The sequence below is a fragment of the Tinamus guttatus genome, unplaced genomic scaffold, assembly GCF_059628265.1.
Source record: "Tinamus guttatus ecotype Peru unplaced genomic scaffold, ASM5962826v1 Tinamus_guttatus_pri_ptg000634l, whole genome shotgun sequence".
Taxonomy (NCBI): Eukaryota; Metazoa; Chordata; class Aves; order Tinamiformes; family Tinamidae; genus Tinamus; species Tinamus guttatus.
The window spans coordinates 1-16,709 of record NW_028289168.1 but is presented as its reverse complement, the minus strand read 5'-3'; positions in this window follow the sequence as shown (position 1 = coordinate 16,709).

Sequence of the window (16,709 nt, the reverse complement as noted above, 5' to 3'; positions counted from 1 at the left end):
CATGGTGGGAGCAATCTGTGACATGGTAAGTCTCCGGCTGCAGGGTAATGCTGCTGATGTTTCTGGAGGGATCTGCAGCACCCCTCCAGCTGATGACTTTTTCTGGAGGGGATTGTTCTCCCTGCTTGCACTTTGCATACGAGAACAGAACAGAATTGCTTCAGAACAGAAATTCCCTGTCGCAGCATCACAAGGTCAGGGCATCATGGCTGCTTCTTCTGGAGCTGGTGCAGGACAGTGAAGGCAATGTGGGCACACAGGTTCTTCAGAGCGCTGTTCTTCAGAGCAGTGTCCATGCGCCCCAGGGTGCTGTGTGCCCGGTGCAGTGATTCTGTGAGGATCAGCACTCAGCCTGCCAGGGCGCTGCAGGGAGAAGCTCTGGGTGGGAGGAGAGATCCCCCCGGGGCAGGTTCATTCTCCTGCTGAGAGGCTGCTGTGTGGGGTCAGGGCTGCTCACAGCTCAGCCTCACCCACACCACATATCTGGAAGGGGCTTTTCAAGAGGACACTCTTGGGAAGCTTCTATGAAAGGGAAGGGAATACCCAGAGGATAGGATTTTGTTTTGTATCTTTGACAAGGTAGAAAATGAATGGGACATTTTAGCTTTAGATGCCTGAAGGGGAGTTCTGCAGTGCTGCTCTGAGGGATCAATAGGTCTCTCTGTCCTTTCTTGGCAGCAGTCACAGTGTTTCTCCTCATTTCCCTGCCTCTCCTTTCTGCTGTTGTCCTGGCAGTCAGCTGGGGCTTCAGCTACAAATTCAGATACTCACCCTGAGGTTCTGCCATGGAGGTGTCTGAAGAGGGGCAATGTGCCCAGGGTGCTGGGCAGCGTCATTGGAAGGGCTGCAAAGCGGTTGACTCTCCCTTTAGGAGACCCTGTGACTGTCAGGACACGTGACTGTCTCTGTTGTCCTGCTGGGTTTGTGAGGTGCCCTGCAGAAGAGGACTCAGTGCACAGAGTTTTTCCCATGTCAGTAGCAGTGTCCTGTTCTCTCCATCATGTATCCACCTTAAACTTGGAGGAAGAGCAAACTTAAATGAGTGCTTTGAAACTAGCCTTCTATGATCTCAAGAGTGTCCAGGTTTGTCTGGAGGAACAACGCAGATGTACTCAACAGCATTCCTTACTGTTCCCTAACCAGCAGAGAGTCCATTTCCATCTCCAATCTGCTAAATGGTCACATTTGCAGGAATAGAGACATCTGTCTTTATCTGCATGCCAATAAAGACATGCAAAGAACCTGACGAGATATGGTGGCAGAATCTTAAAATCTCCAAAATAAGAAGTTCTAAAACAGAATGCTAAAACCCCCTGCTGCACCCCAGACTCCTTGGAAGTATGTGTGGTAATATGAAAAGACCCTTTATCTTAAAGGTGGATGTCCTGTGACATCAACTCTGAAAAAAGAGGGATATCAAGAACCAGTCCTTTATACACGTTAATGTAGAGTAACTCAGGCTCTGGATCCTCCCAGAACACTCAGGTGGAGCAGAGACTGAGGAGCTGACTGAAGGTGACAGTGAGAAGAAGGAATTACTGAGAGTTGGGACGGGGTCGAGAAGCATTTATATGAAAAATGGAAAGTTTATTTCAGAGAAAATTCTTCTAAGCTAATACTGCCTTTTCTTCCCTACACAGTTTTCCTGAGCCCAATAGAACAGATGTGCAACAGCAGCTCCCTCAATGAGTTCCTCCTCCTGCCATTTGCAGACACATGGGAGCTGCAGCTCTTGCACTTCTTGCTCTTCCTGGCCATCTACCTGGCTGCCCTCCTGGCCAACGGCCTCACCATCACAGCCATAGCCTGCGACCACCGCCTCCACACCCCCATGTACTTCTTCCTTCTCAACCTCTCCCTCCTCGACCTTGGCTTCATCTCCACCACTCTTCCCAAAGCCATGCACAATTCCCTGTGGAACACCAGGACCATTTCCTATTTGGAATGTGCTGCCCAGATATTTTTCTTTGTCTTCTTGTATGGAGGAGAATTTTCTCTCCTCACAGTCATGGCCTACGACCGCTACGTTGCCATCTGCAGACCCCTGCACTACGGGATCCTCCTGGGCAGCAGAGCTTGTGTCAAAATGGCAGCAGCTGCCTGGGCCAGTGGCTTTCTCACTGCTCTCCTGCAAACTGGGAACACATTTTCCCTGCCACTCTGCCAAGGCAATGTGGTGGAGCAGTTCTTCTGTGAGATCCCCCAGATCCTCAAGCTCTCCTGCTCAGATTCCTACCTCAGGGAAGTTGGGTTTCTTGTTGTTACTATCTCTTTGGGCTTTGGGTGTTTTGTTTTCATTGTGGTGTCCTACGTGCAGATCCTCAGAGCTGTGCTGAGGATCCCCTCTGAGCAGGGCCGGCACAAAGCCTTTTCCATGTGCCTCCCACACCTGGCCGTGGTCTGTATGGTTGTCAGCACTGCAGTGTTTGCCTACCTGAAGCCCCCCTCCATCTCCTCCCCAACTCTAGATCTAGTGCTGGCTGTTCTGTACTCGGTGGTGATTCCAGCACTGAACCCCCTCATCTACAGCATGAGGAATAAGGAGCTCAAAGATGCCATTAGGAAAGTGATTTCATGGACATTTTTAAGCAGTGGTAATTTTTCCACATCTCTCCACAAATGACTCTTTCTGTATCCTGTAACTGGATTTAGCATTGTTTCTTCATGTTATTTTTTATTATGGCTTTTACTAGTGATAATAATTGTTATCGTTTTGCTACACAACTACTTGTATTCATTCCCCTTTTTACGGTGTCTGCTCTGTCTCACCTGATACCCTCAATTGTGTCGAATGCTGGAGAAGGACTGGCTCCCCAACTGTAACTCTGTAATAAAGTAATTTCTATCAGTGCAGTGCGTGAAAGCTGGGCTTTTCCTCCAAATCTGGTGACAAGAATAAGCCCAAGGACTTGCACTCCTTAAGGGCCTGCTGCACAGAATTCTCCATGGGTTCAGCAACACAGAGCTCAGAATCATGTAATGATCTTTCAGAGACCAAGGGCTGGTTTGAGAATTCCCCTATCAGAGTCCAAGGATAGTGGAGACGCTGAATGGTCATGGATTTACACATGCACAGCTCTCCTATGTATTAAGGCACAGTGTCAGACGTCTGTTCTCATGGAGGGGAAGCTGGCGGTGTCAGCAGAGCACAGAGATCCTCCTGGGACAGCATATGGCTGGGATGGACTGTGAGTAGAGCCTCATAAAGGGAGAGGTCCTCGAAGATGGAGTTTCTTAGAGGTAAAGCACTGGGTATTCGCAGACAAAAGAGGACTCTGCAGTCTCAGGAGAGGCAGTGAGGACTCAGCTGCCAGGAAGAAGGGAGAACGGAGAGCGCTCTGGGTCACCATCTATCAAATACCAGGGGCAGGATGTATAGGCACAATGGACACAACGAGCACCCTTGGAAATGCTCTGCAGTCCAGGTGCCCTGGACTGTGCAATCATCTGCAGTCCCCCAGAGGGATTAGAGGTCGTGATACCCATTTGGTTGGGTCTGACTCCCACCCCTGGTCACAGGGGCAGTGAAATGTTACCCTTAGACAATTTATTCCCCCCTCTACCCCCTCCATATCCTTCCCAGCTCTGGATCTCTCTGTACTGGCCATTCTGTACTCAGTGGTGCCTCCAGCACTGAACCCCCTTGTCTACAGCATGAGGAACAAGGAGCTCAAGGAGGCACTGAGGAAACTTCCTCAATGGGTACAATGTCAGTGCCAAAAACTGTCCTGTGTGCAGTCACTTGTCATGCCGATGTACTTGGCATGAAACGTGCTCTTCATTTATTTCTTTCTGAATATTTACTCTTACCTTCCTGATAAAATAATAATAAAAAATCATTTAAAATACAATACAACAATACAGCAGGAACAAAAGGCTGGCTAGGGAAAATACGGGTCTGCTGCTAAATGGGCCAAGAGCCCTGGTGAGAGAGGACACAGAAAAGGCCACCTTTGCCGCAGGCTTTAGTGCTAAGAGTGACCCTCAGGAATCCTGGGCCCTGGAGACCATGGAGAAATGGAGAAAGGAAGACTTTCCCTTGATGGAGGAGGATCTGAGTAGGGCTCACTTCAGCAAACTGGACACCCACAAAACCATGGGCTCTGAGGGGACTCTCTTGCACTGTTCAGTGCCCACGTCTGACAGAGCTCCATGAGCTGGAGAAATCGAGTCCCTCCAGTTACACTGCTTGTACCTCTGGCCCTTGGCAAGCAACCTTCACACATCAGAGACTCTCTGAACACTGCCTGATAGATGCAAAAAGGGGCTCACTTTGGAATGCTGCATTTATGGCACTGCATCTCGCACTGCTTTCATGCCTCCTGATGGTTAGCTTGCTTCCCTTTACCCCTTCTCTGTTTGTCACACTGCACCATTGCATGTGTCACCATCACATCTCAAAGTGCACAAGTGGCAGTTTCTCCTCTGGTGTTATTCCTGTGTTTCACACCTCAGACAGCTTCACCTGCCACCTGCATGGTCAAAGTGACAACTGGGAATAGAAGAAGCTGAGCGCAAGGAAGGACCTTGCTCTACCTTGCTTGGTCTTGTTACAGACATTGCCTGGTTCAGGCTGGACTGCTTTTTCTTGGAGAGCAGCAAGAGAAGAGGCATCTTTCCCTTCTTTTAAAAGTCATCAGGCAATAATTTGCATCCTGCTTGTAACACACACTTGCTACTCAGGGCCATAAGGGCAGGGGGCTTGGGGTTGCAAAGGAGCACGATGAGAAAGAAGAGCACCGGCACAGCTCTGGGGCAGACGGGGTGATGGAAAGAACCAGATACCACTGGGAAGAATGGTCTTATTTCACTAGTAATATCAAGGCAGTACGGAATGATACATTTAACAAAATAAGCTTATTACACACTGGTTTTAGCAACAGACAAAATAAGCATGGTAATGCATCTAACCATTACTATATTAGAATAGTGATTAAAAGATACTTCACCAATTGCCTAAATATGCCATCATATATCATCATCATCCAGATCCACAGTCGCTGGGGTGTCCCTGTTGTGGCGAGGATTTGGAGAACCTTCCCGGCAACTGGGAGGTCTTATGTGGTGCATCCACCCGTGAGGTCTCCAAAATCGCAGCAAGAGTGTCCATCTTTTATAGAGCCAAATCAGCAAATCATGATAACTTGCATTTTGTTCGTGAGCGGCAACATCTGATGTGGCATACTTTCCCTATCATGTGGGATGGGGATCTGGTCAGAGCCCAGGCCTCAGAAGGGAGGGTTCCCTTCAAGGTCAAGAACAGTCACACAAGAGCTTAAAAAGCCACAGTTTAATAAGCCTCCGTGCAAGCTGGCATGAGCAATTCTACAGGCAAGTGTTGTGTACTGCAAAGGCAGTGCCATATTCATCTCTAAGTCAACCCCGACTCGGGCCTGTCGTCCAGGCCCTGGCACTTCAGTTCCTCACGTTCCACTCTGTCGTGACACACAAGGTTATATTCGTCCCCACATCGTGGGGCTGCCAAGAGATTTCCTTGGTAGTGGGAAGCAGCATGAAAAGAGGAAACAGGACCAAAATACAGCTTGGGAAGTTCAGATTGGGCAAGAGGATGAAGAAATATCACTTGAAGGGTAGAGCAGTGGTGCTACAGGGCACCCAGAGCGAGTCTGTCACCACCCATGGCTTTGTGTTTCAAGAAACAGCCACTGAGGATGGAAAAGCCATCAAGGAAGGGAAGGAGAACCTCTTGTGAGAACTTGCTGGGGAAGCAGATTGGGTGTCTATAGCCTGCAGGGACACAGGAGCAGGTCTAGAACGACCCGTGGTAGAGATGGCCAAGGGCACTGCCAAGGCCCCAACAAAATGGAGATCTTTATCGTCTTGACTATGGCTGTTGTATCTGTCACCAAGGCCTACCAGGAATCATCAGGACCTTTATCCTTCTGGGGACCCTGGGTGGTGTCGTGTGTTTGTCCTGCACTCAACATTGCACACCCTTACCCAAACACTGATGCCAGGAATAGACATGGGCAACATGGGAGGACGTGGGCAACACATGGAGGAAAGAATCTCCCTTCCCAGGGATTCTCTGCCTGTGCTTGGCCATTTTCCTTGACAAAACACATCAAGGGTGTATTCTGTATCAGAGCCACCCGAGTATTTTCTCTATCTATTACCAATGATTATATTTTGTAGCTTTAATCAGCCCCTGGTGAGTTGTTGAAGTTAATGGCCTCAGTGGGATCCATTAATGCTCTACAAAATTTTAGGGTTTCCTTCTGACTTTGACTTCTTCAGTGATTTCTTCACTTTCCTTTCAATAGCGGCAATTCATGGACTTAGCTCCAAGTATTACATGAAGCTCATTAAAAAGCAAAAAGTCCTGACAAACCAGGACTCTCCCTGCTATTTCCTTCAAGTGTCCATGGCTAATTGGAGAGGTTTTGAGAGTGTAGCATGAAAGCTGAAGAAAACAATCATATACAAGTATTTAATATTTTTAAAGTTTTCTATTATTATTCTAAAGAATAGGTGACAGCACACCATCCCATTCATAGCCATCCAGAGTGACTCCTAATGAAGGCAGCACATGTAGGAAAAGCAATGTCCCACAGATCAGGCACTGTATGCACAATGCTCCTCCCCATCAACCCAGCTCTACCATTTCTCTCATCAGCCTCTTGGGAATTTAAATCACTTGTGTTGAAAGCTAGCCTTATTCCACCAAAGTCTGCATGGAATGTTATAGGTCACCTGCCCCAATTCTCACCTGCTTTACTTAGACAACTGTCTGCAAACAGGCACAGGGGGATCTTCTTTACAAGGAAACAATCCTTCTTTACAAGGAAACAACAAAAAAAAAAATAAAGCAGAGCACAGTTTCATGGAAAATAATGACACTGTTTGAATGTATGCTAAGTCCACACAATCTGTACATATATTAAGGACTCAGCTAATGGGGCAGACTGCAGAAAGACAGAGCAAGCTTTAACCTCCCTAAAGGGCAAACCAGCCGCTGGGTCTCTGAGTGAACAGAGTATCGGGAGGAGTCACAATGTGTCCGGATAGTGGCCTAAAGGGGATGTTAGAAATTTTCACTTTAAAAAGGACATGTGGGAAAGACCCCCAGCACGCAGAGCTGGGCTTACAGCATCACTGATGAACTGCCACAGACTTAATAAACAACCCAAAGAAGTCCTTCCTTTGGCAGTGTCTTGGAAAGCCACATCTCTGGCAGGGTTGCAGGGAGATGGGGGTTCTCTTCTGTCAGATGGTAACCAGGGCTCTGCTGCAGAGATGAAGTAGAGCATGAAGGGAGACTGCAGGGATTGTTGTTCACCAACTTCATCATCTGCAGAGCAGGGAGCTGGTCATCTCACAAACTGCTGATGGAGTCAAATGAGGTGGGGACTGATGAGTGAGATGGGGACTGCTGGATCAACACCCGCAGCGTTGACCTCAATTCTTGTTCCCAGGGATCCTGCTGCTCTCCACAAAGGCTCCCAGCTTCAGGAGCTCATTCCCGAGGTGTGACACAGAAACTGTCACTGCAAAGACCCCTGTGGATCCCAGGATGTGGAGTAGCTGCTCAGGGCTGGAGGCTGCCTCAGGAGTCCTGCCTGAGTGTCCCCCCTTGCTCAGGGAAAATGTGGCAGCCAGCACTCCTGGGGCTGGGGCTTCCCCGAGCCCCAAGGCTCCCGTGGGGCAGCTCCAACCCTTGTGTGGGTGCTGGGGGCAGAAGGAGAGAATCCAGGGCAGGTTTCCCTGGCACTGGCTGCCCCTCTTCTCCCCCACGCCGGGGTGGGCAGTGCTGGCTGAGCCCAACACAGCAGCTCACACAGCCCCCCAGGCTCCCACACCAGCACCCCCAGCACCCCCAGCCCCGAGCTGGGCTCCCCTCCCTGCCCCGGCCCCGCACAGACCCCAGCACAGCCAGGAGCCCCGCGGGGCCTCACAGCCAATGGCTGCGCTGGGCACGAGGAGGTCACTGCTGCCGCAGCCCCTGATAGGCCAGCTGCAGGGAGAGGGCGTGGCTGCTGCTTGGGAGGTCCCCGCTGCGGGCAGAGCTGATTGGGCAGCAGCAGGGCTGGCTCTGCCTGGTGACTGTGAGGTCACCGCTCCCGCAGCGCCTCATTGGGCAGCAGCCGGGCCCTGCGGGGCTCTGCGCTGCTGAGATCATCTCCGCGGAGCAGCTGCTGAGCCCGGGCTGGGCTCCTGGCAGGGAAGGGCTGGGGAGGCCGTTGCTGCCCTGGAGGGCAGGGCCAGAGAGCTGGGCGGGACGGCGCTGTGACGTCATGTCTTTGTGAGCGCCTGATTGGCCGGCAGCAGGCAGGCAGGCGTGGGCGGTGGGTGGGGGGGTCTCTGTGGTGAGAGGAGCTGAGAGGGCAGCAGTGGTTCCTGTGTGGGGAAGGGCTTTGAGGAAGCTGCTGTCTCTGAAGGCCTCAGGCAGCAGCAGGGATGTGGTGGGTTTGCACCTGTGAGGTCACCTCCATGTGAGCAGCTGATGGGTCAGGAGAAGTCCCATGTGCCTGTTGCAAGGCCTTGGAGGACTGGAAGGGAATGGAAGGGATGGAGAATTGGGCTTGCTGTGTTTTGGGGCACTCTGGGCTGGCCTATCTGCTGCCATGTGTGGTTCTTAGCCCAGTGTGTCCTTGATGCAGAGGCACGTGTACGCTGAGGACATCTGTTTAGGTTTGCAGGTAGTGGTGTGCTGCAGTGCTCTGCTCCCAGAGCCCAGCCTGCCACCCCAGGTTCCTGCTGGGAGAGCAGAGGGAGGACTGTTGGTTTCCCTATTCTCTCCTTGGAGCATCCTGGTGCGACCCAGGGGTTCTCACAGTTTCATGGTTTCTGTCAGCTGATGTTCGGGCTTGCAGTTTCTGATCGTCTTGTTGATTACCCGAGTCTTTAGGATTTAAGTCATTCTGATGGAGTAAGTTATCTTCTCACTCCTTTTAAGGCTTTCTGTTGAAGCTGGACCCTCATTACATCTTCCCACCTCGTATTCCAATCCTTTGTGATCCCTCATACAATTTGGTAGTTAAACAAAGCAGAACCATTTCTTCACTTTGTGGATATGCAGACACTTGCAGACAGAGAGATGCCCCCTCACAAGAATCAGGCCTCTCAGGGTGATGGATGGCCCTGAGCCCTGGCACCCTGCATGTCCCACACTTTTGATCCTGGGTGTCTCAGGACAGGCCCACACAGTGCATCACTGCTGTCCAGGGGCTGCTAAAGCGTTTCGCAGAAAACACCAAGGAACCTCTTTCTCACTCCAAGCACAAAGCGTGCGCAGCACGAGTCTTGGCACAGCAAAACACTTCCTTTGGCATGCCCTTTGCAGCCTCACTCCAAACGGGGCTCTCCGCTTCATCCATCCCCTGACTCCATACTAGCACCAACGGGCTGCTAAAGCGTTTCGCAGAAAACACCAAGGAACCTGTTTCTCACTCCAAGCACAAAGCGTGCGCAGCACGAGTCTTGGCACAGCAAAACACTTCCTTTGGCATGCCCTTTGCAGCCTCACTCCAAACGGGGCTCTCCGCTTCATCCATCCCCTGACTCCATACTAGCACCAACGGGCTGCTAAAGCGTTTCGCAGAAAACACCAAGGAACCTGTTTCTCACTCCAACCACAAAGCGTGCGCAGCACGAGTCTTGGCACAGCAAAACACTTCCTTTGGCATGCCCTTTGCAGCCTCACTCCAAACGGGGCTCTCCGCTTCATCCATCCCCTGACTCCATACTAGCACCAACGGGCTGCTAAAGCGTTTCGCAGAAAACACCAAGGAACCTGTTTCTCACTCCAAGCACAAAGCGTGCGCAGCACGAGTCTTGGCACAGCAAAACACTTCCTTTGGCATGCCCTTTGCAGCCTCACTCCAAACGGGGCTCTCCGCTTCATCCATCCCCTGACTCCATACTAGCACCAACGGGCTGCTAAAGCGTTTCGCAGAAAACACCAAGGAACCTGTTTCTCACTCCAAGCACAAAGCGTGCGCAGCACGAGTCTTGGCACAGCAAAACACTTCCTTTGGCATGCCCTTTGCAGCCTCACTCCAAACGGGGCTCTCCACTTCATCCATCCCCTGACTCATACTAGCACCAACGGGCTGCTAAAGCGGTTTCGCAGAAAACCACAAGGAACCTGTTTCTCACTCCAAGCACAAAGCGTGCGCAGCACGAGTCTTGTCACAGCAAAACACTTCCTTTGGCATGCCCTTTGCAGCCTCACTCCAAACGGGGCTCTCCGCTTCATCCATCCCCTGACTCCATAGTAGCACCAACGGCCTGCTAAAGCGTTTCGCAGAAAACACCAAGGAACCTGTTTCTCACTCCAAGCACAAAGCGTGCGCAGCACGAGTCTTGGCACAGCAAAACACTTCCTTTGGCATGCCCTTTGCAGCCTCACTCCAAACGGGGCTCTCCGCTTCATCCATCCCCTGACTCCATACTAGCACCAACGGGCTGCTAAAGCGTTTCGCAGAAAACACCAAGGAACCTGTTTTCTCACTCCAAGGCACAAAGCGTGCGCAGCACGAGTCTTGGCACAGCAAAACACTTCCTTTGGCATGCCCTTTGCAGCCTCACTCCAAACGGGGCTCTCCGCTTCATCCATCCCCTGACTCCATACTAGCACCAACGGGCTGCTAAAGCGTTTCGCAGAAACACCAAGGAACCTGTTTCTCACTCCAAGCACAAAGCGTGCGCAGCACGAGTCTTGGCACAGCAAAACACTTCCTTTGGCATGCCCTTTGCAGCCTCACTCCAAACGGGGCTCTCCGCTTCATCCATCCCCTGACTCCATACTAGCACCAACGGGCTGCTAAAGCGTTTCGCAGAAAACACCAAGGAACCTGTTTCTCACTCCAAGCACAAAGCGTGCGCAGCACGAGTCTTGGCACAGCAAAACACTTCCTTTGGCATGCCCTTTGCAGCCTCACTCCAAACGGGGCTCTCCGCTTCATCCATCCCCTGACTCCATACTAGCACCAACGGGCTGCTAAAGCGTTTCGCAGAAAACACCAAGGAACCTGTTTCTCACTCCAAGCACAAAGCGTGCGCAGCACGAGTCTTGGCACAGCAAAACACTTCTCTTGGCATGCCCTGTGCAGCCTCACTCCAAACGGGGCTCTCCGCTTCATCCATCCCCTGACTCCATACTAGCACCAACGGGCTGCTAAAGCGTTTCGCAGAAAACACCAAGGAACCTGTTTCTCACTCCAAGCACAAAGCGTGCGCAGCACGAGTCTTGGCACAGCAAAACACTTCCTTTGGCATGCCCTTTGCAGCCTCACTCCAAACGGGGCTCTCCGCTTCATCCATCCCCTGACTCCATACTAGCACCAACGGGCTGCTAAAGCGTTTCGCAGAAAACACCAAGGAACCTGTTTCTCACTCCAAGCACAAAGCGTGCGCAGCACGAGTCTTGGCACAGCAAAACACTTCCTTGGCATGCCCTTTGCAGCCTCACTCCAAACGGGGCTCTCCGCTTCATCCATCCCCTGACTCCATACTAGCACCAACGGGCTGCTAAAGCGTTTCGCAGAAAACACCAAGGAACCTGTTTCTCACTCCAAGCACAAAGCGTGCGCAGCACGAGTCTTGGCACAGCAAAACACTTCCTTTGGCATGCCCTTTGCAGCCTCACTCCAAACGGGGCTCTCCGCTTCATCCATCCCCTGACTCCATAGTAGCACCAACGGGCTGCTAAAGCGTTTCGCAGAAAACACCAAGGAACCTGTTTCTCACTCCAAGCACAAAGCGTGCGCAGCACGAGTCTTGGCACAGCAAAACACTTCCTTTGGCATGCCCTTTGCAGCCTCACTCCAAACGGGGCTCTCCGCTTCATCCATCCCCTGACTCCATACTAGCACCAACGGGCTGCTAAAGCGTTTCGCAGAAAACACCAAGGAACCTGTTTCTCACTCCAAGCACAAAGCGTGCGCAGCGCGAGTCTTGGCACAGCAAAACACTTCCTTTGGCATGCCCTTTGCAGCCTCACTCCAAACGGGGCTCTCCGCTTCATCCATCCCCTGACTCCATACTAGCACCAACGGGCTGCTAAAGCGTTTCGCAGAAAACACCAAGGAACCTGTTTCTCACTCCAACCACAAAGCGTGCGCAGCACGAGTCTTGGCACAGCAAAACACTTCCTTTGGCATGCCCTTTGCAGCCTCACTCCAAACGGGGCTCTCCGCTTCATCCATCCCCTGACTCCATACTAGCACCAACGGGCTGCTAAAGCGTTTCGCAGAAAACACCAAGGAACCTGTTTCTCACTCCAACCACAAAGCGTGCGCAGCACGAGTCTTGGCACAGCAAAACACTTCCTTTGGCATGCCCTTTGCAGCCTCACTCCAACGGGCTCTCCGCTTCATCCATCCCCTGACTCCATACTAGCACCAACGGGCTGCTAAAGCGTTTCGCAGAAAACACCAAGGAACCTGTTTCTCACTCCAAGCACAAAGCGTGCGCAGCACGAGTCTTGGCACAGCAAAACACTTCCTTTGGCATGCCCTTTGCAGCCTCACTCCAAACGGGGCTCTCCGCTTCATCCATCCCCTGACTCCATACTAGCACCAACGGGCTGCTAAAGCGTTTCGCAGAAAACACCAAGGAACCTGTTTCTCACTCCAAGCACAAAGCGTGCGCAGCACGAGTCTTGGCACAGCAAAACACTTCCTTTGGCATGCCCTTTGCAGCCTCACTCCAAACGGGGCTCTCCGCTTCATCCATCCCCTGACTCCATACTAGCACCAACGGGCTGCTAAAGCGTTTCGCAGAAAACACCAAGGAACCTGTTTCTCACTCCAAGCACAAAGCGTGCGCAGCACGAGTCTTGGCACAGCAAAACACTTCCTTTGGCATGCCCTTTGCAGCCTCACTCCAAACGGGGCTCTCCGCTTCATCCATCCCCTGACTCCATACTAGCACCAACGGGCTGCTAAAGCGTTTCGCAGAAAACACCAAGGAACCTGTTTCTCACTCCAAGCACAAAGCGTGCGCAGCACGAGTCTTGGCACAGCAAAACACTTCCTTTGGCATGCCCTTTGCAGCCTCACTCCAAACGGGGCTCTCCGCTTCATCCATCCCCTGACTCCATACTAGCACCAACGGGCTGCTAAAGCGTTTCGCAGAAAACACCAAGGAACCTGTTTCTCACTCCAAGCACAAAGCGTGCGCAGCACGAGTCTTGGCACAGCAAAACACTTCCTTTGGCATGCCCTTTGCAGCCTCACTCCAAACGGGGCTCTCCGCTTCATCCATCCCCTGACTCCATACTAGCACCAACGGGCTGCTAAAGCGTTTCGCAGAAAACACCAAGGAACCTGTTTCTCACTCCAAGCACAAAGCGTGCGCAGCACGAGTCTTGGCACAGCAAAACACTTCCTTTGGCATGCCCTTTGCAGCCTCACTCCAAACGGGGCTCTCCGCTTCATCCATCCCCTGACTCCATACTAGCACCAACGGGCTGCTAAAGCGTTTCGCAGAAAACACCAAGGAACCTGTTTCTCACTCCAAGCACAAAGCGTGCGCAGCACGAGTCTTGGCACAGCAAAACACTTCCTTTGGCATGCCCTTTGCAGCCTCACTCCAAACGGGGCTCTCCGCTTCATCCATCCCCTGACTCCATACTAGCACCAACGGGCTGCTAAAGCGTTTCGCAGAAAACACCAAGGAACCTGTTTCTCACTCCAAGCACAAAGCGTGCGCAGCACGAGTCTTGGCACAGCAAAACACTTCCTTTGGCATGCCCTTTGCAGCCTCACTCCAAACGGGGCTCTCCGCTTCATCCATCCCCTGACTCCATACTAGCACCAACGGGCTGCTAAAGCGTTTCGCAGAAAACACCAAGGAACCTGTTTCTCACTCCAAGCACAAAAGCGTGCGCAGCACGAGTCTTGGCACAGCAAAAACACTTCCTTTGGCATGCCCTTTGCAGCCTCACTCCAAACGGGGCTCTCCGCTTCATCCATCCCCTGACTCCATACTAGCACCAACGGGCTGCTAAAGCGTTTCGCAGAAACACCAAGGAACCTGTTTCTCACTCCAAGCACAAAGCGTGCGCAGCACGAGTCTTGGCACAGCAAAACACTTCCTTTGGCATGCCCTTTGCAGCCTCACTCCAAACGGGGCTCTCCGCTTCATCCATCCCCTGACTCCATACTAGCACCAACGGGCTGCTAAAGCGTTTCGCAGAAAACACCAAGGAACCTGTTTCTCACTCCAAGCACAAAGCGTGCGCAGCACGAGTCTTGGCACAGCAAAACACTTCCTTTGGCATGCCCTTTGCAGCCTCACTCCAAACGGGGCTCTCCGCTTCATCCATCCCCTGACTCCATACTAGCACCAACGGGCTGCTAAAGCGTTTCGCAGAAAACACCAAGGAACCTGTTTCTCACTCCAAGCACAAAGCGTGCGCAGCACGAGTCTTGGCACAGCAAAACACTTCCTTTGGCATGCCCTTTGCAGCCTCACTCCAAACGGGGCTCTCCGCTTCATCCATCCCCTGACTCCATACTAGCACCAACGGGCTGCTAAAGCGTTTCGCAGAAAACACCAAGGAACCTGTTTCTCACTCCAAGCACAAAGCGTGCGCAGCACGAGTCTTGGCACAGCAAAACACTTCCTTTGGCATGCCCTTTGCAGCCTCACTCCAAACGGGGCTCTCCGCTTCATCCATCCCCTGACTCCATACTAGCACCAACGGGCTGCTAAAGCGTTTCGCAGAAAACACCAAGGAACCTGTTTCTCACTCCAAGCACAAAGCGTGCGCAGCACGAGTCTTGGCACAGCAAAACACTTCCTTTGGCATGCCCTTTGCAGCCTCACTCCAAACGGGGCTCTCCGCTTCATCCATCCCCTGACTCCATACTAGCACCAACGGGCTGCTAAAGCGTTTCGCAGAAAACACCAAGGAACCTGTTTCTCAACTCCAAGCCACAAAGCGTGCGCAGCACGAGTCTTGGCACAGCAAAACACTTCCTTTGGCATGCCCTTTGCAGCCTCACTCCAAACGGGGCTCTCCGCTTCATCCATCCCCTGACTCCATACTAGCACCAACGGGCTGCTAAAGCGTTTCGCAGAAAACACCAAGGAACCTGTTTCTCACTCCAAGCACAAAGCGTGCGCAGCACGAGTCTTGGCACAGCAAAACACTTCCTTTGGCATGCCCTTTGCAGCCTCACTCCAAACGGGGCTCTCCGCTTCATCCATCCCCTGACTCCATACTAGCACCAACGGGCTGCTAAAGCGTTTCGCAGAAAACACCAAGGAACCTGTTTCTCACTCCAAGCACAAAGCGTGCGCAGCACGAGTCTTGGCACAGCAAAACACTTCCTTTGGCATGCCCTTTGCAGCCTCACTCCAAACGGGGCTCTCCGCTTCATCCATCCCCTGACTCCATACTAGCACCAACGGGCTGCTAAAGCGTTTCGCAGAAAACACCAAGGAACCTGTTTCTCACTCCAAGCACAAAGCGTGCGCAGCACGAGTCTTGGCACAGCAAAACACTTCCTTTGGCATGCCCTTTGCAGCCTCACTCCAAACGGGGCTCTCCGCTTCATCCATCCCCTGACTCCATACTAGCACCAACGGGCTGCTAAAGCGTTTCGCAGAAAACACCAAGGAACCTGTTTCTCACTCCAAGCACAAAGCGTGCGCAGCACGAGTCTTGGCACAGCAAAACACTTCCTTTGGCATGCCCTTTGCAGCCTCACTCCAAACGGGGCTCTCCGCTTCATCCATCCCCTGACTCCATACTAGCACCAACGGGCTGCTAAAGCGTTTCGCAGAAAACACCAAGGAACCTGTTTTCTCACTCCAAGCACAAAGCGTGCGCAGCACGAGTCTTGGCACAGCAAAACACTTCCTTTGGCATGCCCTTTGCAGCCTCACTCCAAACGGGGGCTCTCCGCTTCATCCATCCCCTGACTCCATACTAGCACCAACGGGCTGCTAAAGCGTTTCGCAGAAAACACCAAGGAACCTGTTTCTCACTCCAAGCACAAAGCGTGCGCAGCACGAGTCTTGGCACAGCAAAACACTTCCTTTGGCATGCCCTTTGCAGCCTCACTCCAAACGGGGGCTCTCCGCTTCATCCATCCCCTGACTCCATACTAGCACCAACGGGCTGCTAAAGCGTTTCGCAGAAAACACCAAGGAACCTGTTTCTCACTCCAAGCACAAAGCGTGCGCAGCACGAGTCTTGGCACAGCAAAACACTTCCTTTGGCATGCCCTTTGCAGCCTCACTCCAAACGGGGCTCTCCGCTTCATCCATCCCCTGACTCCATACTAGCACCAACGGGCTGCTAAAGCGTTTCGCAGAAAACACCAAGGAACCTGTTTCTCACTCCAAGCACAAAGCGTGCGCAGCACGAGTCTTGGCACAGCAAAACACTTCCTTTGGCATGCCCTTTGCAGGGCCTCACTCCAAACGGGGCTCTCCGCTTCATCCATCCCCTGACTCCATACTAGCACCAACGGGCTGCTAAAGCGTTTCACAGAAAACACCAAGGAACCTGTTTCTCACTCTCAACCACAAAGCGTGCGCAGCACGAGTCTTGGCACAGCAAAACACTTCCTTTGGCATGCCCTTTGCAGCCTCACTCCAACGGGGCTCTCCGCTTCATCCATCCCAGCACCAACGGGCTGCTAAAGCGTTTCGCAGAAAACACCAAGGAACCTGTTTCTCACTCCAACCACAAAGCGTGCGCAGCACGAGTCTTGGCACAGCAAAACACT